General features: G+C 35.5%; 1 pseudogene; it reads right to left on the minus strand.

The window, feature by feature from the left end:
- Nucleotides 1–8,291: 8,291 nt before the first annotated feature.
- LOC118837342 overlaps nt 8,292–26,572 on the minus strand; it is a 72,474-nt pseudogene continuing 54,193 nt past the window's right edge.

Here is a 26,572-nt window from a genome sequence, read left to right on the forward strand (position 1 = left end):
CAAATTCTCTCCAGAATGGTTGGATGAGTTTACAACTCCACCAACAATGAATGTGTCCCAATTGTCCCACATTTTCTCCAGCATTTATCATCTTCCTGTTTTGTTATGTTAGCCAATTTGGTAGGTGTGATGGTACCTAAGAGTGGTTTTGATTTGCATTTAAATCAATTGTGATTTAGAGCATTTTTATATGATTAAAAATAGATTTAATTTCTTCCACTGAAGACTGCCTGTTCATATCTTTTGGCTATTTATCAATTGGTGAATGATTTGTATTCTTATAAATTTGAATCAGTTTTCTATATATTTTAGAAATGAGGCTTTTATTAGAGACACTGGTTGAAAAAAATCTTTCCTGATTTTCTACTTCCCTTCTAATCTTGTTTACATTGGCTTTGTTCAAAAACTTTTCAATTTAATGTAATCAAAATTAACCATTTTGCATTTCCTAATGTTCTCTATCTGTTGTTTGGTCATAAATTCTTTAATTTACCATAAACGTGATAGGTAAACTATTCCTTGCTTTCCTAGTTTGCTTAGAGTATCAGCCTTTATATCTAAATCATGTACCTATTTGGACTCTATTTTGATATACGGTGTAAGATGTTGGTCTACTCCTACTTCCTCTCATACAATTTTCCTGTTTCCTGAACACTTTTTGTGAGATAATGTGTTCTTAACCCAGAAGCTGGAGTCTTTGGGTTTATCAAATAGTTGATTACTATACTCATCGATTTCCGTGTCTTGTGGAACTAATATATTCCATTAAAGTTACCACTCTATTTTTTATCCAGTAACAAGTGGTTTGGATGATGGCTGTTTAACAATGCAATTTAATATGTGGTTTAGTATGGCTAGACCACCTTCCCTTGCATTTCTTTTCATTAATTCGTTTGATATTTTGGGCCTTTTGTTCTTCCAGATGAATTTTATTATTTTTTCTAGCTCTATAAAATAATTTTTCATAGTTTGATTGGTATGATGTTGAATAAATGAATTAATGTAGGTGGAATTGTCACTTTTATTATATTAACTCAGCCTACTCATGAGCAGCTGATGGTTTTTTTCAGTTATTTAAATCTTTCTTCATTTCTGTGAAATGTGTTCTGTAATTATGTTCATATAGTTCCTTGGTTTGTTTTGGCAGGTAGACTCCCAAATATTTATGATGTCTATAGTAACTTTAAATGAAATTCTCTTTCTGGCTCTTGCTGTTGGACTTTGTTTTTAATATATAGAAATGCCAATGACCCATGTGGGTTTATTTTATATCCTGAAACTTTGCTAAAGTTGTTTATAACTTCAAGTAGTTTTTTTTCACTTAATTATCTAGGATTCTCTAAATATTTTATCATATCATCTGCAAAGAGTCATAGCTTTGTTTCATCTTTGCCTATTCTAATTCTTTCAATTTCTTTTTCTTCTTTTGTTGTTAAAGCCACATTTCTAGTTCCATTTTGAGTAACAGTAGTAATAATGGACAGCCTTGTTTCACCTCTGATCTTATGGGGAATGGTTCTAGCTTATCCCCATTTCAAATAATGTTTGGTCATGGTTTTAGGTACATAATACTTATAATTTTAAGGAAGACATAATTTATTCCTATGATCTTTAGTGTTTTTAATGGGCATGGGTGTTGCATTTCATCTAAAGTTTGTTTTTTTCTTTGCATTTGTTGGAATGATCATAAGGTTTCTGTTAATTTTGTTGTCGATAAGATCAATTATGCTGATAGTTTTCCTAATATAGAACCACCCCTGCATTGGACAGGTAAATCCTATATGGTAATACTATATTATTCTCATGATAATTAGCTGTAATCTTTTTGATAATTTAAAATTTTGCATCTTTATTCATTATGGTAATTGGTCTATAGTTATTTTTCTCTGTTTTGACCTTCCCAGTTTAAGTATCAGTATCATATTTCAATTATAAAAAGAATGTGGTAGGTCCCCTCACTTATTTTCCCAAATAATCCATATAGTATTGGAAATAATTGTTCTTTAAATGTTTGGTAGAGTTCACTTGTAAATAAATCTGGCCCTGGAGATTTTTTCCTAGGGAGCTGTTTGATGACTTGTTCAGTTTCCTTTTCTGAAATTAAGTATTAGTTAAGTATTTTATTTCCTCTTTTGTTAATCTGGGCAACTTATATTTTTGTAAACATTCATCCATTTCACTAAGATAGTTCTGAGATGGGCAGACTGAGGTCCCCCCCCCCCCGTATAGTTTTTTATCTATCTCTTCCTGTAGCTCCCTTAATATCACCTCTAAGAATTTGGATGATGTGCCATTAGATGCATATTGTTTAAACATGATATTACTACATTATTTATGGAACATTTTAGGAGGATGTAGTTTCCTTCCATATCTTTTAATTAGATCTGTTTTTGCTTTTGCTTTGTCCAAGATTAGCATTGCTATCCCCGTTTGTTTCTTTTTACCTGAGGTGACTCCTAATATATTCTGTTCCAGCCCCTTACCTTTACTCTGTGTGTATCTCTCTTTCTTCAATCTCTTATTCCCATAAATGACATATTGTAAGTTTATGGTTCTTAATTCACTCTGCTATCCTCTTCTGTTTCGTGGGAGAGTTCATCTCACTCACATTTACAGTTATTATTATTATTATCTGTGTCTTTCTCTCCATCCTATTCCCTCACCCTATTTATGCTTTTCTTTCTCCTTTTTTCCTTTCTCTCCTTACTAGGGTTTTGCTTTTGACCACTACCTCCCTCAATCTGCCCTCCCTTCAATCAGTCCCCTCCTTTTTCTTTTCCTTTTCCCTTACTATCTACTTCCTCTCTTCTTTCTATCCTCCTTTGCTTTTCTTTCCCCTTTCCCCTCCTGCCGTCTATAGGGCAAATTAGATTTCTATACTTAACTGAGCATGTTATTCTCTCCTTGTGCCAAATTCAATGATAGTAAGATTCAAACAGTGCTCATATTCGTCCCTTCTTTCCCTCTACTGTAATATGTCTTTATGCCTCTTCATGTGATGTAATTTACCCTTTTCTGCCTCTTCCTTTTCTCTTCTCCCAGGACAATCACTTTTCACCACTTAATTAGGTTTTTTATCATCACATCGCAGTCCACTTATATCCACACCTTCTGTCTATGCATATCTCTTCTAAATGTCACAGTTCTCAAGAGTTAAATGCATTATCTTCCTATTATGTTTACCAAGTAGGTAAACAATTTGCCCTTATTGAATAATATTTTTTTTTTCTTTTTTCCTATTTACTTTTATGCCTCTCTTGAGTCTTGTATTTGAAGATCAAATTTTCTATTGAGCTCTGGTCTTTTCATCAGGAAGGTCTGGAAGTCCCCTATTTCATTGAATGTCCATCTTCTCCCCTGAAAGTTTATGCTCAGTTTCACTGAGTAGTTGATCCTTGGTTGTAATCCAAGTTCCTCTCCCTTACAGACTATTATATTCAAAACCCTCTGATCTTTCAATATAGAACCTGCAAGGTCCTGTGTCATCCTGACTCTGGTTCCACAATATTTGAGTTGTTTCTTTCTGTCTGTTTGCAATATTTTCTCCTTGACCTGGTAATTCTGGAATTTGGCTACAATATTCCTTGGCACTTTCAATTTAGGATAGCTTTCAATAAGTGATTGGTGGTTTCTTTAATGGACTATTTACCTCTGGTTCTAGGACCTCAGGCAGTTTTCCTTGATGATTCTTGAAAGATGCTGTCCATAGCTCTTTTTGTTTTGTCATGTGTTACAGGTAGACCAATAATTCTTAAATATTCTCTCATGGATCTATTTTCCAGGTCACTTGTTTTTCCAATGAGGTATTTCATGTTTTCTTCATTTTTCATTCTTTTGATTTTGTTTGACTCATTCTTGATGTCTTATATAGTCATTAGCTTACACTTGCCCAATTCTAATTTTTAACAAATTAGTTTTGTAGCTCCTTTTACGTTTGGTGAATTCTACTTTTAAGGTACTGTTTCTTCAGTGTACTTTTTTCTCCATTGTGTCAGTTGTCTTTTTAAAGAAATTGTTTTTTCTCTTCACCAGAGGCTGCACTAGAGCATGGGTAAGTTCAGCAGCTGGTGCATGGTGTCTGCTGGTGCACGTGTTGGTTTTCTAAGCTGGTGTTTGCCAGTTCCCCTGGCTGTGCCAAGGCACATGCGGGTCCTGGTGTTGGTGATTGCTTGCCTCCACCACCCTGGGGCTCAGGATCTCCTACTGCTTTGCTAGGGCCAGGCTTGCCACAATGCCTCCTGCCCTGTACTGGTCACCTTCAGCCACAGCAAGAGGGAACTTTCCCATTAATCTCCCTAGCCTCCCAAACTAAAAGACTGCTGTATTCTGTCTTTCTGCTGGCTCTACTGTTACAGGATCTTTCCTTGGATGATGTTTTCTGGGTTTTTCAAGGTCAATAAGGGAGGGTGAGAGTGTCTTACTGTTTACCTCTGCCATCTTGGCTCCCCAGAGTCAAAGTGGATGATTTTCACACATTCTGTCTTTTGGCTGAGAGCTCCAGAAGAAGCTGCTGCATTGCCACTTGCCTCTGCTGCTGCTACTGCCATTTAATTCATTCAAGGCCTGCTCCTGGTTTGCTGGGGCTGGGGTTGTACTGGTGGGGGCCTATTGTGAACTGCACTTCTCTTTCACACAGGTCTGACCATTTTGCTTTTTTAATTAAACAAATAGGTTTCATTTCACAACATCCCAAAGTAGAATAATATGGATAGAAATCACCATTATTTTTGAAAATAATATCAGATATTTTTAAATTACTGAACAATAATTTGTTAACCCTTATTTTAATGCATGTGAAGTGTTTAATAATTTTACATTAAAATATTATTTTATAGTTAAGACCAATAAAGATGAAGCAATTTAGGAAAATATTTTATTATTAATTATCTAATAATATCCCTCAGTAAGGAAAAAGGAAAAGAAGAATGACAACTTTTGCTTTCTACTGGGATCCATCACTAATTCTTAATTTCTTTTTTTAATGTCTTTTTTTTGTATTTTTAGTTTACAACACTCAGTTCCACAAGTTTTCTGTTCCAAATTTTCTCTCCTTCCCTCTTCTCCCCCTTTGCCCCTAAGACAGCATGTAATCGATATAGGTTGTACATATACTTTCACATTAAACTTATTCACAGTATAGTCAAATTGCAAAGGAGAACTATAAACAATGGAATGAATCATGAGAAATAAGAAACCAAACCAAAAAGAAGGGAAATAGAGACCAGATAGTTTGCCTTAATCTGCATTCAAACTCCATAGTTCTTTCTCTGGATGTGGATAGCTGAACTATCATGAGTCTTTTGGATCTGTCTTTGAACTTTTGTATTATTCAGAAGAGCCAAGTCTATCAAAGTTAGACATCACAGATACTATGTGTCTGTAATCAGTATAATGTTCTCCTGCTTCTGCTCCCCTTACGCAGCATCAGATCATGTAAATCATTCCAGTTTATTGTGAAGTCTGTCTTTTCCTCATTGCTTAAAGCACAATAATATTCTATTACATTCATATATCACAACTTGTTTAGACATTTTCCAATTGATGGGCATCCCCTTGATTTCCAATTCTTTGACACTACAAAAAGAACGACTGTAATTATTTTGTACATATGGGTCCCTTTCCCACTTATGTAATCTCTTTGGGGTACAGCCCTAGAAGTGGTATTGCTGGGTCAAAGAGTATGCACGTTTTATAGCCCTTTGGGCACAGTTCCAAATTGCTCTCCAGAGTATCTGGATCCATTCAATCTCCATCAACAATGTAACTTTTTTCCCATTTTCCCCAAATCCTCTCCAGCATTTGTGATTTTCCTGTTTTGTCATGTTAGCCAATCTGATGGGAGAGATGCAACACATCATTTTTAAAAAGGCTATGATATTTGAATGTAATCATATTTTGAGTTATAAAGGAGCAGATGTAAATCTCAATATTAATTGTTTTGAACTTTATACGCAATTAGCTTATGTTTGTTTCAAATTTATTAATATAAATCTCAACTTTACAACACAAAATAAAATGGCATTTCCACATACATAAAACAACCCCAAAAAAGGTTTATATGCTAATCTTCAAATATCTATCATGTACAGTTTTATAGGCACTTAATGGAACCTCAATGCCAACCTAAGAGATCAATGAAACAATGGACTTCCCTTAAGTGGAATTGCCTCTGAATAATTACATACAATTTAGGAGTGAAAGAGAGAAGGCTAGAATCGTTATAATGCCTGGATAAATCTCTTAGAGATTTAACTTGTGTAGAAAATCTTTTGAGGACCTCCTAAAAAGTCCGGGTGGCATCTAAAATACATAGAGGGAAGAACCATTAGGAAAAATCTTTCAGAAATTTCTTTGGCTGCATTCTATTACCAAATGTGTGGAAAGTCGGTTAGGGGACAATATTTAAAAATACATATGTCATACAACCACCAGCAACAATAACAACTAAAACCATTGACACGTACTTACTATGTTCCAAGTATGAAGAGTTTTAAAAGACAAACAGAAGATTTTATATTTGACCTAAATTCCTAGATGTAATAGGGAACACTGGAATTATTGATGATGAGGTCAGTCTTGATCATTCACTTTGCCAGCTTTTCCATATGATGTCAGTGTCCTTTATTTTTATCTAGGGAGTCCTCTACCGTGATTCTTTGCAAGTTACTTAACTTCTGTACATTCCATGATTCATAGCATTATCACATCATGAGGAAGATATTAGTACGAGAAATAGTGTCTTTGTTGGCAGCAAGCAACTTAAAATCATTGAACATACAACCTAATCTCCCATAAGTGATAGATTTTTCTCTCTTCCTCTGATGCACCTATTGTTATTTAGAATTCAGCTATACTATAGCATAAAAACTTGGTAGAATGACCTATTTGTTTAGCCTGAGAATTTAATTTCCCCCCTTTGGAAACAATATCAAATAATTTTCTCGTTTCCTCTTGATGATAGATAAGAGAATGCTACTATATTCACCATATTAATCTCAAAAAGACACACAAACACACACTCACATGTGGCATACCTAAAAATGTATTTGAATTCTTTGGGACTATACATATGCACCTTTCATTTCCAATGAACAAATGTAATAATCTTTTAAAAATCATATTCTAAAAGCATGACCCTCTATTATACTAAATTCTGGAGAAACCAAGGGAAACCATTTCAATTTCAATAGTTCCAATTTTTTCTCATTCTCTAGGGCAAACATTAACCACTCATATACAGTTTTATACTAACACATAAAAACATGAAGTCAGGAAATTTCCCATTAGGACATATAAAATAAAAATGAATGGAATATTCTATTCTAATGTGGTTTAGTATAAAATGAAACATCATAATTTCTCCTCCCCATACATTGGAGCCCCTCAGTTGGATGATCAATCTTCACTGAAATAAAAGATAGGGTGTGTGGCCAAGATGGCATTGTGAAAGGAAGGAAATACTGGAGCACTCTCACAAATTCTGTTATATATGTCTAAAAAAGTGAATCTAAGCAGATTCGCAAGAGTTAGAAACCCACTAGTTGCTGAGAGGGGAAGGAGCCCTGGGCATGCGGAAGGGCACCAGACCAAACCAACCAGGAACAGCAGAGAAATCCAGCCAGCGCACAGGTCTGGGAGAGCATCGGGCAAGTGAAATGCCTGCTCAGGCTGAGGGAAGAACCACCTATTGCAATTGAGCCCCAGGCCTCTCAGCCCCAGACGGGAATCTGTAGGAGATAAGGAGACAACAGTGCACAGCCTGTGGCTGTGGTGGGGGTGGGGGGTGCAGAAAGCCCAGAGGCCTGCAGGCCACAGTCTAAAGGTTTGAAACTTGCTTTCTTGAACTTCCCGGAGCTATGATGGCCAGGTAAAATGGCTCTCATCTCTCCCTTGAATAAACCCAGAGAATTCTACCTCAGGAGAAACAGAAGAGCCAGAAGTGGGGCTTCAGTAATGAGAGAAGTTGGGGAGAGGGCCCTTATTTTGGTGGCAAAAGGAGACTAATGCAGGAAGAGAGGTGTCCCAGCAGCCCTCACCTCAGCAGAACCATGAGAGTAACTGAGCCCCCAGGGAGGTGGAGTTAACAAAGGTCAAAGCCAGGACCCCAGATGTGGGGTCTTTGAAGTGGGCTGGAGAAGGCTTAAATGGGGCTAAGGGGGATGGTGGAGTGGAGGGAGTTCCTTCAATGCTAAGACAGGTTAGGAGAGGAATAGGGGAAAAATGGAGAGGAGAGGCAGTGTGGGGTATGGACTCAAAGTGTAGTATAAGGAAGAAAGCTAGAAGGAGAGGGCTCAGAAAGGAGCTTCTCAGGAAGTACAAGTGGCCATTAGGGCCCATTTTAGTTGCATGTAGGTGACAAACATCACTGCATTCCAGGAGCCCAAGCAGAGAAAGGAAGGCACTGAACCCTTTGTTAAAAGGCTTGGGTCCCTCCTTCTAAAGCATGGTGAGATGTGCTTGGCCAGAACTGGCATTACTAGCCTGTGGCAGAGTTAATTATATCATCTTGACCATGTCAACAGGGAAGCAATGATGGTTGTACAGAAGCCAACCCAAAGTCTGATGTGAAGTGGCATGAAAGGTCATCAGTCATAAGATGGGCCTTCAGGAGGGCATCTTTGATGAGATCACAGATCACCAGCTCAGCACAGTTGACGATAGTATTGCGGGCACATTGGCTGAAGTTCCTTTCTATAGCCCTGAAGGCCCTCCTCTCTGGAAATAGTCTTATAGACATCCACTCTACCCTGATAGCTCTGGCTGCCACCTGCACGAGCCTGGACCTGGACACATACCTTCACCACATCTGTGGGTTTAGATCCCTTGGTGTAGAACTGATTGACAAAGTCATAAAGGCCAGTGCACACAGAGGAACAATTCATCTGACATTGCAACCCAGGCACCAGCCCATTGTACAGACTGCCAGGGCCCTCAGTCTTCACCATGGTCAGAATGGTGCCCATGACACCCTGGCACTGGGCATTGGTAGAGGAAGGCTTGGATGGGCCACTGGCTCTCTCCTTGATCTGCAGCTGGACTTTGGCTGTGGCCAGGAGGAGGTGATAAGGCCAACAATGCAGGCAACAGTGCCAGCCCCAAGGAACTTCACAGTGGCTGTTGGAGGCACATCTCTAGGCTTAAATCCAACAGTGATGAATGCTGGCTTTCTGCTACTTTCTAGGAGAAATGGAAAGATAGCCTCCACTGATTGAGCAAGATGAGATAGAGGAACTCTGCTGGAGTCCTGATCTGGAGGGTCTCACAATGATGGCACCTTGATCAAGCTTCTCTAAAGGTGTCCTGATCTTCAAAGTTGCTCAAGGCAACCATGACCCATTTCCCTTGATTTTCCATAGAAAGTTGTGGGGAAACTCAATACCTAATGATCATACTATGTGCCCAGGATCACAGAGGAGAACACGAAGAGGTGAAAGGAGGCATGAGGCCTTCAGCAGAATCTGGCATCCAGCAGGCTGGAAGGGCTGCCTAGCTCCCTCTCCACAGGGTTGCCAGGAGGTCTCAGCCTTAGAGGAACTTGATGCATGTACTGAGCTGGAAGAGCCTGTTTCTAAGGAAACTCAAAAGAGATCATCTCCTGGGCTCATGGATTCTACCTCTGCAGTACAGGAAGACTTGAGAAAATTTTCTGAGACATCTGTGACTAGAAAGAACCTTCTATCTAGTGGAACTGTTTCAGTATCTGAAACACTGTAACAGAAATGTTTCTAGCTTATCCACATTACATATAATGCCCGGTTATGGTTTTAGGTAGATGCTATTTATCATTTTAAGGAAAACTCCATTTATTCCTATGCTCTCTAGTGTTTTATTTTTCAAAAGCTTTTTCTGGATCTATTGAGATAATCATATCATTTCCATTAATATTATTATTGATATGGTAAATTATGCTCATATGCTGGAAGCTGAGGGTTAAATAGAAATGGAAAGAATCCATTGTTCAGTTCCTGAAAGAGATGCTAAAATGATAACTCTAAGGAATATTACAGCCAAATGCAAAAATTATTATATCAGGAGAAAACACTGCATACAGCCAGAAAGAAACAATTTAAACATAAAGCAGTCAAAATCAGGATCACATAGGACTTAGCAGCTTCTGCACTAAAGGATTGGAGGGCTTGGGATATGATATTTTGGAAAGCAAAAAGCTTGGATTACAACCAAGAACCAAGTACACAGCAAAACTGAACATAAACTTTCAGGGGAGGAGATGGATATTCAATGAAATAGGGACTTGCAAACTTTCCTGATGAGGAAGACCATAAGTGAACAGAAATTTGTTCTTCAAATAAAAGACTCAAGAGAAATATGCAAAGGTAAACTGGAAAGTAAACAACAACAACGACATACTATTGAATAAGGTTAAACTGTTTACATCCCTACATGGTGTGTCAACAACCCGGCTGGCAGCTTCTGTGGGGGTATAAGATTCACCCACGGCCAACACCCAGAAAGCTGCCAACAGCACAGGTTCTTTTGATCTGCTTAATTAAGGGAAGCAAGGTGAAGGGGTTGACAAGCTTACTTTTAATTCAAATATCATTCAGTTAGTTCAGGGGAAAAAAAAACCAGCACCCTGAACTTCAAAACAAAATGCAAATTACAGACATCAATAGACTTTGTCTGATTCAAGTCCCAACAGATAGTTACCACAGTTCAACAAAGTTTCAACATCCGGGTTACAAGCTGGAGGGCTCCTTAGCTACAGCTGCCCGGAGTCTCCTCATCAACACCATCTCCAGAGCCCCGCACCAATAGCTCTGTCCTCCCTTCTTATAGGGCTTTAGACATCATCAGACATCATCTGAATCACCAGAGCTCAGGCTCTGGTGATTGGTTCTTGAGTTGGCCCTCCCCTTAGGACCCTGGGATGTTCACATCCACATGGATTACATTAACACCTAATGGGGTTTGGGCCTGGGGCTTAGCACCTAGTAAAGCTCACTGAGATAATTGAGTCACTCAAAGAAAACAAAGACAATTCTGGTTACACATGGGAAGATGATACTTGTTATTCTTGAGAACTGTATCACTATTAGGTCAAATAAAGGAGGATACATAGTCAGAGGAAGAGGGTATAAGTAAACTTTGAAGTGACATATAAAAATTACATAGTTAAAATGAATTGAACCGGTAGAACAGGAAAGAGAGAGGCAAAATGAGGTAAATTGTATCATATTAAGGGGTAGAAAGCATCTATTATAGTAGACTGAAATAAGGGAGGGAGTGAGCATTGTCTCAATCTTACTCTCATCAGATTTGGCCCAAAGAGGGAATAACATACACACTCAATTGGATATAGAAATTTATCTTACATTATAGGGAAATACGAGGAGAAAGTGGAGAGAAAAGAATTGGAGAGTGATAGAAGGGAGGGAAGATTTAGTGAGGCTCTGGTCAGAAGAAAAACACTGGTGATGAGGAAGAGGGTGAAAAGAGGGAGAAAAGTATAAATGGGGGAGGGGAATAGAATGGAGGGAAATACACAATTAGTAATCATAACTGTGAATGTGAATGGGATGAACTCTCCTATAGAATAGAAGTGGATGGCAGACTGAAATAAAAACCAGAATCCTACAATATGTTGTTTACAAGAAACACTTTTTTCCCAATTTCATTTTATTTTTATTAATTTCTTTATTTTTAGTTTTCAACATTCATTTCCACAAGTATTAAATTTTCTCCCCCTCCTCAAGATGACATGAAATCTGTTATGGGCTCTACACATGCATTCCTATCAAATTAATTTTCACACTACTCATGTTGCATAGAAGAATTATAACAAATGAGAGAAACCATGAAAAAAGAAAACAAAACAAAACAAAAAAGAAAATAATCTGCTTTGTTCTGCGTTCTGACTTCATAGTTCTTTCTCTGGGCATGGAAGGCATTTTCCATCCTGAGTCCTTTGGAATTCTTTTGCATTGCTGAGAAAGTATGTCTAACAAAATCAGTCAGCACAAACTGTGACTGTTAATGTGTACAATCTTCTTCTGGTTTTGCTCACTTCACTCAGCATTAGTCCATGTAAGTCTTTCCAGGTTTTTCTAAAATCTGCCTGTTCATTATTTCTTATACCAGAATAGTATTCCATTATGTTTATATACCACAACTTCTTCAGCCATTCCTCAAATTATAGGTATCCCCCAATTTCCAGTTCTTGGCCATCACAAAAAGAGCTGATATAAATATTTTTGTACATGTGTGTCATTTTCCCGTTTTATGATCTCTTTGGGATATAGCCTTAGAAGTAGTATTGCTGGGTCAAAGGGTATGCACATTTTTATAGCCCTTTGATCATAATTTCAAATTGCTCTACAAAATTCTTGGATCAGGTCACAGCTCCACCAACAAACAATTAGCATGCCAAATTTCCTGCATCTTCTCCAACATTTATCATTTTCTTGTTTGTCATGTTAGCCAATCTGATAGGTGTGATGTGGTACCTCAGAGATGCTTTAATTTGCATTTTTCTAATGAATAGTAATGGAGAGCATTTTTTCATATGACTACAAATAGCTGTAATTTCTTCCTCTGAAAACTGCCTGCTCACATACTTTGACATTTATCAAATGGGAAATGACTTGTAATTAGGAAGAAAGACTTTTGAAACAGAGAGATACTCATAGAATAAAGGTAAAAGGCCAGAGCAGAATATATTATGCTTCAGCTGAAGAAAAAAGGAGGGGTAGCAATCATGATCTCAGACAAGGCAAAAGGAAAAAAAATAGATCTAATTAAAAGAGACAAGGAATAAAACTACATCTTGCTAAAAGGTAACATAGATAATGAAGTAACATTAATACCAAACATACATGTACCAAGTGGCATCCAGGTTCTTAGAGGAGAAGCTAAGTGAGTTATAGTAAGAAATAGACAGCAAAATTATACTATTGGGGGATCTCAACCTCTCCTCAGAAAAAGATAAGTCAAACCACAAAATAGACAAGAAAGAAGTTAGAGAGGTGAGTAGAATTTTGGAAAGGGTAGATATGATAGACCTCTGGAGAAAACTGAATGGGAATAGAAAGTAATATACCTTTTTCTCAGTAGTACATGGCACCTACACAAAAACTGACCATGTATTAGTGCTTAAAGAACTCACAATCCCATGCAGAAAGGCAGAAATAGTAAATACATCCTTTTCAGATCGTGATATAATAAAAGCTACATGAAATAGTGACATGGAAAGCTAGCTTAAAAATTAATTGGAAACTATTTTAATCTTAAAGAGTGAATGGAACAAACAACAAATCATATAAACAATAATTCCATCAAAGTGAATGACAACATTGAGAAAACATAGCAAAATTCATGTAAGAAAGAACCTAGGGGAAAATTTACCTCTCTAAATGTTTGTGTGAATAAAATAAAAAAAGAGCAGATCAATGAATTGGGCATGCAACTAAAATAGGCTAGAAAATGAAGAAATTAAAAATCTCCAATTCAACAACAAATTAGAAATTCTGAAAATCAAAGGTGAGATCAACAAAATTGAAAGTAAGAAAAATATTGCAGTAATAAATAAATCTAAGAGCTGGTTTTATGAAAAAACAAGAAGTTACATAAACCTCTGATTAATTTCATTTAAAAAGAAAGAAATCAAATTATCTGTATCAAAAATGAAAACAATGAAGCTGTCAGCAATAAAGAGGAATTAAAGCAATAATTAGAAGCTGTTTTGCCCAACTTTCTGCCAATATATCCAACAAGCTAAGTGAAATGCATGAATATTTACAAAAATATAAATCATGCAGATTAACGGAAGATGAAAAAGAAACTGAACAAGCCATTAATAAACTCCATAAGATAAATTCTCCAGGGCCAGGTGGATTTACAAGTAAATTCTACCATACATTTAAAGAACAATTAATTCCAGTACTACATAAAATATTCTGAAAATAAGAAAAGAAAGTACCCTACCAATTTCTTTTTATGATAGAAGTGTTGATAAATGAACCAGGAATAGCTAAGACAGAGAAAGAAAATTATAGAACAATTTTCCTAATGAATATAGATGCAAACATTTTAGCAACACATCAAGGAAAAAAATACAGCAATTTATTACCAGGTTAATACACTATGACCAGAGAGTATCTATAGCAGGAATGCAGAGCAGGCTCAATGTTAGGAAAACTATCAGCATAATTTACCATATCAATAATAAAATTAATGGAAATATGATTATCTCAATAGATTCAGAAAAAGCTTTTGAAAAATAAAACACTAGAGAGCATAGGAATAAATGGAATCTTCCTTAAAATGATAAGTACCATCTACCTAAAACCACAATCGAGCACTATATGTAATGTGGATAAGCTAGAAACAATTCCTGTAAGATCAGAGGTGAAATAAGGATGTCCATTATCACCACTGTTATTCAATATTGTACTAGAACAAAAGGTTAAGAAAAAAAGAGGAATTAATGAAAAACAAAGCAAAGGAAGGTTCCTTAGACATACCAATTCTAAAACTATATTATAAAGCAGCAGTCATTAAAACTATTTGGCACTGGTGAAGAAACAGAGTGGTGGATATCTGAAATAGATTAGGAACACAAAATATTCTTCAGGATGGCAAACAATCTGATATAGGCTATATATGTGTAATTCTATTAGATGTATTTCCACATAACTCATGTTGTGAAGGAGGAATGAGAACAAAAGGAGAAAACTATGAGAAAGAAAAAAATATGCTTCTATCTGTATTCAGACTCCATAGGTCTTTCTCTGGATGTGGATAGCATTTTCCATCCTGAGCCTTTTGAAATTGTCCTAGATCATTGTATTGCTGAGAAGTTATAAGTCTATCAAAGTTGTTGCTATTACTGTCTACAGTGCTCTTCTGGTTCTGTTCACTTACTCAGCATCAGTTCATGTAAGTCTTTTCAGGTTTTTCTGAAATCCACCTACTCATCTTTTCTTATAAAACTATAGTATTCCATGGCATTCATATACCAAAGCTTGTTCAACCATTTTCCAATTGATGGACATCCCCTCAATTTCCAATTCTTTGCTACCACGAAAAGAGCTGCTATAAATATTTTTGTACATGTGGGAAAACAGAATATTGTAATACAAAAAACAATAAAAGATAAGTGTTGAGAACTTATGAACTCCAAAATTAGTGACATTTGAAAAAAAAAGTATACATATACATATATATATATATATATATATATATATATATATATATACATATATATATGTATATATATAACCTCCAGAAAACAATCCAAAGTTAACAACAACAAAAAATCTTGTACTCTAAATACTAAGGGACATAGTTGTTATATTTAATAACCCCAACAGCAAACAACAAAATGTACTAGTGACCAGGAAAAACACCTCCAAATATTAAGTTTGGAATGAAGCCTGGGTGTCTTGGTGATACAATATATAGAACGCCAGGCCTGGAGTAAGGAAGACTCAGTTTGCATAGTTGAAATATGGCCTCAGACACTTACTATCTATGTAACCCTGGACAAGTCATTAACCCAGTTTGCCTCAATTTCTGTATCTGTAAAATGAATTGTAGAAAAAAATGGCAAATCACTCTAGAACCTTAGTCAAGAAAACCTCAAAAGAAGTCACAAAGTGCATGAAAGGACTGGAACAACAACAGAAACAAAGCTCATAGCCTTTTTTACATGGTGGCAAAGCATACACTAGAAATGCCTTTGGATATTTACTGTTATACTTTTTTCAGGCCTTAATGTCTCTGGTTTGTTTAGTAGTATGTAATTCAATAGTTTATGTTGTGAATCTCTTTTAGGACCTTAAGGTATAGTTCTATGTTTCTAGACTTTTGAGAAAGTTAGCACTTCCTAAGTAATTTCCTATCAAAATCTCAACTGTTCCCAGAAGGAATATTTGTAGGGAAGCCATAAACTGCCAAAAAAATTCTTTCATAACACTTTGACATCTGTAAAGTTCTCTATTTTCCTCTTGGAATCTTCTAATCATGCTTTTCTGATCTTAATTTACATACTCATACAGTGTAAATTTAGGGGAAAATATTGAGAAACATATTCTAAACTTATATTTCTTATGTTTTTATTTTTAATTAAATAGCTTTTAATTTCTCACCATAACATGCACCAAAGCACAGAAATTCTTACATCTATTATGCATAGTGAAGAAACAAAAAAATCCAATATGGGCTATGTTGAAATTACTTACTTATAATTTTGATTGCCAATTACTTTTGAACTTTACATAAAATTCATAATAAACTGAAAAAGACATCTTTTTAAAACAAGTAATACTCCATTAGGTGAAGCTGGTTGTTAAAAGGACACTTTATTTCCCAACTTTCTAGTGGTATTGGCATATATAATCAGTATTTCCAAAGCACTTCTATTTTCTCATGTGAAAGGTGTTATGTATTCTGAATGACTCTCCCTCAATCTGTTCTTTGGTTGCTATGGTGATTAGTCATGTACTTATACATTTAAAGAGAATTTTAAACATACCTTTCAAGCCACAATACAAAATGCTGAATGCATTTGACACACTTGTATTGCTGCAACAGCACTTAATCCCTTATTAAATATCATTCTAAGAAATTCCAATTTATTTAGCAGACAGGAGTAGATAAGAGCTCCTGAAGGTTAATAAGTTCTTGTCTGTTCTTCACTTTGTTCTGACCTTGATCGGATTTTAATAATCACAAAGAATGTCTAGCTTAGATTGCATTTAAATCAGATGCTTAAAAATTCTGTCTTTATGTATGTATGTAACAGATTCTAATTTTTATACTCAATTTCATCCGTCAGTGGTGAAATCCATTGAGCATATACCTAGAGTTTGAATTTACATAGCACAAATAGATATAGGGTCATGTAATAACTATTCAGGTGCATTAATCAACATAATAAACTAAAGAATAGTTTAAATCTTTGGTTTCTTTTAGCTACTTTTACCAAATTATCTACATTTGTCTTACATAGACATCATCTCCAAGCTTGTGTTTAAAAAGACAGGTAACTTATCCTATCATGAGGACTTCTTTAAAGTAATAAACTTTTTTAAAAAAATATAGGTTTATTAATATAAAACTAACAAAAATAAATTTACATATTAATATATATAACATATGCTTCATGGAGAATAATTGCATTTTCCGAAAGAATGAAAAGGGTGAGAAGAATGACATCATATTATATTTTCACATATGTGGCTTGATGGAAGACACAAATTCTTTTTTTTAATTAAATTTTTTTTATTTTTAGTTTACAACACTCAGTTGTATATGATTTTGAGTTCCAGATTTTCTTCCCCCCCATCCTCCTTCCCTCCCCAAGATGGCATGGAATACAGAATATCTTCCACATATAACTTCGCATTAAATTTATTTACACAATAGTCAAGTTGTAAAGAAGAATTATGACCAATGGAATGAATCATAAGAAAGAAGAAACAAAACCAAAGAAACAAAAACAAAAGAGAAAAAAACAACAACAAAATGAGAGCAAATAGTTTACCTCAATCTGCATTCAGGCTCCATAGTTCCTTCTCTGGATGTCAATAGCTCTCTCCATCATGCGTCCTTTGGAATTGTCTTTAAACCTTGTATGGCTGAGAAGAGCCAAGTCTATCAAGGTTACTCATTACAGAATCAATGTATCTGTGGTTGTGTATGATATACTCCTGGTTTTGCTCCCCTCACTCAGCATCATATCATGTAGGTCCTTCCAGATTATTTTGAAGTCCGTATCTTCCCCATTTCTTATAACACAATAGTATTCCATTGCATTCATGTACCATAACTTGTTCAGCCATTCCCCAATTGATGGGAATTCCCTTGATTTCCAATTCTTTGCTACCACAAAAATAGCCACTATAAATATTTTTTTTACATATGGGTCCCTTTCCCATTTGGGTGATCTCTTTAAGATACAGCCCTAGAGGTGGTAATGCTGGGTCAAAGCATTTGCGCGTTTTTATACCCTTTGGGCATAGTTCCAAAGTTGGTTAACCCTGTTTGTCTTAATTTACTCATCTGTAAAAGGAGCTGGATAAGGTAAGGGCTACTCACTCCAGTATATTTGCCAAGAAAATTCAAATGGGGTCACAAATAATCTGACATGACTGAAATGTCTTAACAATAGCACATTAAGTAAAGTCAGCCTCACATGAATGTGAACTTTGCAAAAGGAGAATTATTTTAATAGACATAATGTAAGTATTATTATAAAACAATAGTTTTGCTCTTATGCACCTGTTTAAAGGGTCTTGACATCCTCCATTTAAGAAGAAATACAAGGTATATATTATTTTAACATCTTGGTTTGATTGATTTATTCAATAGAGATGCTCTCATTTTATAAAGGCATTAGAACTAACGTGTTCTGTTTTTGTTACTTTAAGTAAGATAGGGGAATTGATTGACTAAAATCCTGTTCCTTACAAAGGAAAAGCTTATTCATATGAGAGCTTCCCAAAAGTAGAATGTGCTCCCTCTAGAAATGGTGAGTTCTTTCTTGCTGGAGGATTTGATGCAGAGATTTGATAGACACATTTTGAGTATGTACTGTTAGTGGTTTCTTTTATCCATGTTACAGGGATTTTTTAAATCTTCACTACTGTGATTTGGTATCCTTATCCAAAGCCTTATGAGCTAATATTTGTAAAGTGCTTTAAACACTTTAAAGTGTTATATAAATGCTGGCAATAATTACCAATTCTAGGCAGTACTACTATCAACATAAATCTATGATCTTATAAATGATGCTTTTGTTTTAAACGCCTCCTTTCTAATTTTATATTGTCTCACCATTATTTTACAGATGAAGAAATTAAAACCCAGACAACCTTATAGCCAGCTAATACAAGATATGGGATTAGAACTCAAGTTCTTCAACATCTTTTTTCATCATTCTTTCTATTGTGCCATTAGACATCAACGTATTGGGTGAAAAATTCTCTTGTGTGAATGAATCGATGGTGAACCCTGTTCTGTTTAATTTTCTAAATAAATTTTTAAAACAATTGACTTCTATAAAGGCATTAAAAATTACTGCCTCCATTAGTGTCATGCATTTACTTAAGGTCTCATTTAAAATTCATCATTAAGACCTGCTTGTTCATTTTTCCTTAGCCTGAGGATCATAGTTGTGGGATGATTTGAAGAAGTAAACTAATATTAATGTCATGTCCTGAATTAAAATGGGAACTAATATTTTGTAAGCCCTGAATGGATTCTCTGTCTATAGAAATCTTTCTTTTCCTTTTGCAACCTTAAGCACAGGTGCTACTTCTTCTAGCAAGTATTCTCTGACTCCCTCTGATAGATAAGATCCTTTTTTCATTCCCCAGAAATTTAACCATCTTTGTTTAACCTACACCATGAATTCACTATATTCTATCAATTATTTTCTAACTTAGTTCCTAAGAGACTCTGAGGTCCTATAGGTTTGTCAAAGATTACACCTTTCATCTTCATCTATCCCCAATATTTATGTCTAATTTCATTGAATTGACATGAACCGAAATCATCTTAGTTTACTGCCAGCTCATTGTTTGTATGTTTCATATGGTTGAATTGAAGATATCCCAAACACATTTGATCAAGAACAACAAAAGTAACTGAACTTTAAATACAGGTAGATGGAATTTTCAAAGATGGCGGGAGAAGAAAGAAAATCTAAAAAGTTATTGCAAAAAGGAAAAATTTAAAAGAAACAGTGCTTCAAAAGAATGGTATTTTGATAGGAAAATGAAAATGCTAATCTACAATTTAAAAAAAAACACAGTATTAGAAAAAATATTGGTGGCAGAGGCAAAATTCAGGAGTAAAGACAGGTATTCCCTTTAGCCCTCCCCCCAAACCCTCCAAATAAATGTAAAAATGACTAAAATTATAGTGCAGCAGAACCCACAAAAAAAAACAGAGCGAAACAAATTTTCAGCCCCAAACAACCTGGAAAGTTGAAAGGAAAGGTCTATTGCACTGGGCTGGGAGAGGAATGCAATCCAATGCAAGCCACACCAGCATAGCCTTGTCCCCAGTGAACTTGCAGCAGGGCTCAGGGGACTGACGCTCAGCCAGCTGTTGTGATTTTCATACTTTCCAACCAACACATGCCAAAGACAACTTAGAAGGTCAGTAGGAAAGGCCTGTTCGACCTGAGTGAGAGAGGGGCTCATTGAAATCCCAGCCCTAGCATAGCACTGCAGTAGAGACAGCAGCAGTGACAGTGGCAGTGGAAGTGGCAGCATCAGCCAACAGATCGTAAGGGGATCAAACAACTGATCAGAAGGAGATTATAGGGGTTTCTTTGATGGCACCGAGGCAGGATCCACTTGCTTTGCCCAAACTCGGATCTGGATCAGAGTCCAGGGGGAAGGAGGAGCACTGACACAGCAGAGCTTGTGACATCAGTGGAGAGGAACCCTCCTCACAGTTCCAGGGCAGAAAAGAGTGCTTGTGGTCACTTGCAGTCCAGGAGAGGAATAAACACCTCTCCTTATATCATACTGCCTTGGAAGAAATGAAAACTTGTAGGTTCCTAGGAGTATCTCTGAAAACAACTGCACAGAACCAATGAAGCTTGGGACAATACAACCTCCACACTGGAAGCAGAGTCCTACCTTAACAAAGAGTTAAAAAGTCAAATAATTGGGTACGAAAATGAGCAAATATAGGAAAAAGACTCAGACTATAGAATCTTAGTTTGATTATGAGGAAGATCAAAACATACACTCAGAAGAAAACAACAAAGTCAAAGTTCCTACATGGAAACCCTCTAAGAAAAACATGACTTGGTCTCAGGCTATGGAAGAGCTCAAAAAAGATTTTGAAAATCAAGTAAGAGAAGTAGAGGGAAAATTGGGAAGAGAAATGAGAGTGATGCAAGAAAACCAAGAAAAATGAGTCAACAACTTGCTAAAGGAGACCTCCTCAAAATGCGGAAGAAAATAATACCTTAAATATAGACTAGACCAAATCACAAAAGAGGTCCAAAAAGCCAATGAGGAGAAGAATGTCTTAAAAGTAGAATAGGCCAAATGGAAAATGTGGTCCAAAAGCTCACTGAAGCAAATGATTCCTTGAAAATTAGAATGGAGCAAATGGAAGCTAATGACTCTATGAGAAATTATAAAAACAAAAAAAAGAATAGAAAAAAGAAGAAAATGTGAAACATCTCAATGAAGAAACCACTGACCTGAAAAATAGATACAAGAGAGATAATTTTAAAATTATTGGACTACCTGAGGGACATGATCAAACAAAGAACCCAGATATCAGAATCAAAGGGTAAAATAGAAATGGAAAGAATCCACCAGTCATCTCCTGAAAAAGATCCCAAAAGGAAAATACCCAGGAATATTACAGCCAAATTCCAGAGTTCCTAGGTCAAGCAGAAAATATTATAAGCAGCCAGCAAGAAAAAATTCAAGTACTGTGGAAACACAATCAGGATAACACAATATTTATCAGCTTCTACATTAGGTGATTGGAGGGCTTGGAATATGATATTCCAGAAGTCAAAGTAGCTAGGATTACAAACAAGAATCCCTTACCCAGCAAGTCTATACACATATATGTCTGTATGTGTAGATAGATAGATAGATAGATAGATAGATAGATAGATAGATAGAGATATAGGTAGAGGGCACAGGGTGAGTTAAATATGAAGGCATGATTTCTAAAATAACAAAATTAAAAGGTGAGAGAGGAATGTACTGGGAGAAGGTGAAAGGGAGAGGAAGAATGGGGTAAATCACCTCACATAAAAAGGCAAGGAAAAGTGTTTACAGTGGCGGGGAAGAGGGGGGAGGTTAAAGGGAAAAAGAGAATCTTTTTTTGGACTTAGCTTAAGGAGCAAATAACATACACATGTAATTATGTAGGGAAAGCTATCTTACCCTACAGGACAGTAGTGGGGAAGGGGATGGGGGGCGTGGTAGAAGGGAGTACAGAATAGGGGTTGGGTTAATCAGAAGCAAACACTTTTGAGGAGGGATGGGGTCAAAGAAGAGAACAGAATAAATGGGGTGGGGGGAATAGGGTGGAGGGAAGTGTAGTTAGTCTTTCACAATATGACTATTATGGAAGAGTTTTGTATGACTATACATGTATATTCTATTTCCAATTGCTTGTCTTCTCAATAATGGTGGGTAAGGAAGGAAGAAGGGAGAGAATGGGGAACTCAGTTTTAAAAACAAATGTTAAAAATTATTTTTACATATGACTGGGAAATAATATACACAGGTAACGGGATATGGAATCTCTCTACCCTACAGGAAAATTGAAGGAATAGGGGATAAGAGATGGTGGCATGTGGAGGTGGGTGAGTGGGATGTGGAGTAGGGAGGATAGATTTAGAAAAAGAATAATCAGAATGCATGCAGTCTTGGGGTTAGAGGAGAGAGATAGGGACAAATTTTGGAATTCAAAATCTTGTGGAAGTGAATGTTGAAAACTAAAAATAAATTAATTAAAAAAAGAATATTATAAAGCTTCAAATTTAAGAGAATTTATTTCAGAAAAAAAGTAATCCATTTTGACTGGATAGTAAAAACCTCAATTTTCCAACTTGGCTTTTTTTTCCTTTATCAGATTAATTGGCCACAGGCCTTATTCCCATTCTGTTCTAAACTCTATTGATAAATATTTTCCATACAACACTAGTGAAGCAGAAGCATTTTTTTTTAAAAAGTCTATTTCTGAGAGGAAAAGAAAAAACAAAACAAAGAAACTAAGTAAAGCCAGAATAGACTTTAGCCAAGAAAGGCATATGAATCACTTACTGAAATTGTCAGAAAACAAGTTATTCTTAGAAAGGTACATAAATATGTTTCTGGTATTTCTACCAAACAGGAGTGGAGATCACTATTCATCTAACAAATGACTTTTTAGGTAAGAAATCACTTTATAGGAACACAGTTCACAGATTCAGCAGGAAAAAAGAAAAAGAAAAAGAAAGTTGAAATGAATGACCCTACTGGCTTTATGACTGCTGGCAAGATCCTCTTCTTAAAATTTCAAATGACTGGCATCAAAGTCACAGATTATAATCACCTTGATATAAATATGAAAAGGCCATGAGAACAAACTTGTAAAAGGTCCTGGTCCAGGTATGTTTGATAAGAACTTAAAAGGGGCAGAGGAAAGGAAACAGAGAGTCATGTCTAGTAATTTCTGTGCTAGTCACTTTTTCTAGATAGATAATCAATTATCTAAGAAGGAAGAAAGTAAATATTGATTTTGGGTTATTATTTCTTAGTAACACTGAGTAAGTGATGAGGAGGGGGAAATGTCTTTATTCTTTTTTAATCTTTTTAAAACTTAATACTCTATTTTTTTTAAAAAAATATTACTCTAGCATAGTCTTCCACTCTTTCTGCCTCACCCAATACCCTAACTACTACCACTTCCAATACCATTTAACTTTTATGTGATGAGTGATAACTGCTCAAGCATAGTAGTAATGAACACCATTTGAGTTGATTTACTTTCTGCTTTGATCTTTGCTCATTATTCATTAAACGTTGTTACATTTATATAAATTCACTACATTTACATGGAACAAAAATGATTTCTATTTAAATGTAGTACAAAGAGAAGCTGCAAATACATACATTTTTTAAACCACACTTTTAGGTTCTAAATCCATTTGCATGTCATTTTTAATCCTCAAACTAATACCATGCGGTAGATATTAATAATAATAGCTAGCACTTATATAGCAAATCTATGTATTAATACAAATATTAATGATAATAGCTAGCACTTATATAGCACTTTATCTTTTGCAAAATAAAAATATGTAATTTCATCCTCAAAACAGTCTTTAGAGATAGGAACTATGTTATCTTCATTTTATAGATGAGGAAACTGAGAGAAATAGAGGTTGATTGACTTGCCGAGGGTTTCACGGCCAGTGTCTGAGGCTAGATTTGATCTTAAGTCTTTCGGGATTCGGGCCAAATGTTTCATCCCTTGTGCCACCTTGCTGCATATCTGTACACACACACACACACACACACACACACACATGCATATATGCAAACATGCACGTATGTGTATATATTGATGTATTTCTGCGTATCTGTATGGCATTCTAACTATTTAATCACTGCCCCCAAGGCCCGGAGCTCACCTCCAAAGGGAACCCTACCTCAGCCATTAGGTAATTAGAGTAACAGACAAGTGATGGCATTTTTCACTCTCGTTCCTGCTGGTCTGGGTGCCTAGATAGTGATAAGTTATAATTTCCCTGAAGGACCTATACAAAGTAAGGAAAGGAGAAGACTTAAACCTTCCAAGGGGGAGGGAGAGAGTAGAATGGGTGAGTTTTGAAAGATAATGCTGGGGATGGTTGTTTCTGGGACAGGCCCCACAATTGGGAATCTAGGCAAGGGGAATGAAGACTCATCTTCTTCAATGCTTCATTGATTGGTTACACACTCCTTGGGGTATGGCTGTGACCTGAGACTATTGAGATCACTGTTTTATTGCATTACTAGTCCACTGAAGTTGGGGGAACAAAACATTCTTTTAATGAGAAACTGATACCATTCATAGGACCACTAACTTTGGTTATATATTATTGAAGTATTAGCAGGAAAGACAATCCAAATAACAATCATATAATCCATTTGAACTACAAAAACCCTGAAAAAAATACTTTGAAACCTTACATGAACTTTGTTTAAAAAAAGGAACAATAGCTGGTATAAAAAAGATAAAAAGGGAGAAATAACAGAGGAAACAGTGGCACAATGCAAAACTTGAAATATTTCCCAAATATAAAAGTAATTCCTAACATTTTTGGATTTGATTTTTTTATTTCTCTCAATTGTATGTAAGTAAATATTTTTAACATTCGATTTTTAAAATTAGAAGTCCCCAATTCCCTCCATCTCCTGGCACCTTTTTGAGAAGTCAAGCAGTATGATATGTATTATACCTGTGCAGTAATAGAAATCATTTAAATATTCGTTGTGTAAAACAGACAAAAGAAAAAAAAAAGACCAATAAAGAGTATTTTTAAACTATGCTTCAGTTTACATTTAGACTCTACCAGTTCTTTTTCTGGAGGTAGATAGCATTTTTCATCATAAGTCCTTTTGAATTGCCTTGGATCATTATATTACTGGAAAGAGCTACATCATTCATACCTGATCACCATGCAATATCACTATTACTGAGTACAATATTCTAGTTCTGCTCATTTAACTTTGAATCCATTCATGTAAGACTTCTTAGCTTTTTTTGAAAATATCCTGCTTGTCATTTCTTATCTCCCAATAGTATTCCATTACTATCATACAATACACTTGTTTAGCCATTCCCAAATCCTTGAACATCCCCTAAATTTCTAATTCTTTGCCACCACAAAAAAAATGATCTGCTGTGAATATTTTTGTATGTATGGGTCTTTTTTTCACTTTCTTTGATCTCATTGTAATAAAAACTTAGTAGTGGTATTAATGGGTTAAAAGGTATTTGCAATTCTAAGGCCCTTTCAGTATAGTTACCAATTGCTCTCAAAAATGATTGGATAACCTCACAACTCCACCCATCGTGCATCAGCGTCTCAATTTTTTTTCCTCACAACCTCTCCAACCTTTATCATTTTCCTTTTCTATCGTATTCACCAATCTGATAGTTGTGAGGTGGTTCCTCAGAGTTGTTTTAATTTTTAATACTCTAATTAATAGTGATTTAGAGCTTTTTTCATCTAACTATAGATAGCTTTGACTTCTTCATCTGAAAACTGTCTTTTATGTCCTTTGGACATTTATCAACTGAAGAATAACTCATCTTATAATAAATTTGACTGAGTTCTCTATATATTTAAAAACTGAGGTCTTTACCAGAGAAACTCACTATAATCCCTCCCCCCAGTTTCCCACTTCCTTTCTTGGCTGCATTGATTTTGTTTGTGAAAGCTTTTTTTTTTTATTTGATGTAATAAAAATTATCCATTTTAAATCTAATGAATCTCACTAACACTTGTTTGGTCATAAATTCTTCCCTTATCCAGAAATCTGACACTTAAATATTTCATGCTCCCCTAATTTGCTTATAATATCACTGTTTATGTCTAAATAATATAACTATTTTGACCTTACCTCAATATACAATGTGAGATGTTGATCTATACCTAGTTTCTGCCAAACTTCTCTCCTATTTTCCCAGCAATTTTTGTCAACTCATGATTTTTGTGGCTTAGAATCTCAGATCTCTGGGTTTGTTAAACATTAAATTACTATGCTTATTAACTACTCTGTATTATGTACCTAGAATATTCCACCACTCTAGTCTTAGCCAGTACCATATTGTTTTGATAATTAACACTTTGTAAGACAATTTGAGATTTGATACTGCTAGGTCATATTCCTTTTTATATTTTTTTCATTGATTCCTTTGATATTCTTGACTTTTTGTTCTTCCAGATGGATTTTGTTATTTTTCTCACATTATAAAATACTTTTTTCATAATATGAATAATATGACACTTAATAAGTAAATTAATTTAAGTAGAATTGTCTTTTTTCTTATATTGCCTCAGGCTGCCCCTGAACAATTGATATTTTTC

This window comes from Trichosurus vulpecula, chromosome 2, assembly GCF_011100635.1.
Source record: "Trichosurus vulpecula isolate mTriVul1 chromosome 2, mTriVul1.pri, whole genome shotgun sequence".
NCBI classification, from domain to species: domain Eukaryota; kingdom Metazoa; phylum Chordata; class Mammalia; order Diprotodontia; family Phalangeridae; genus Trichosurus; species Trichosurus vulpecula.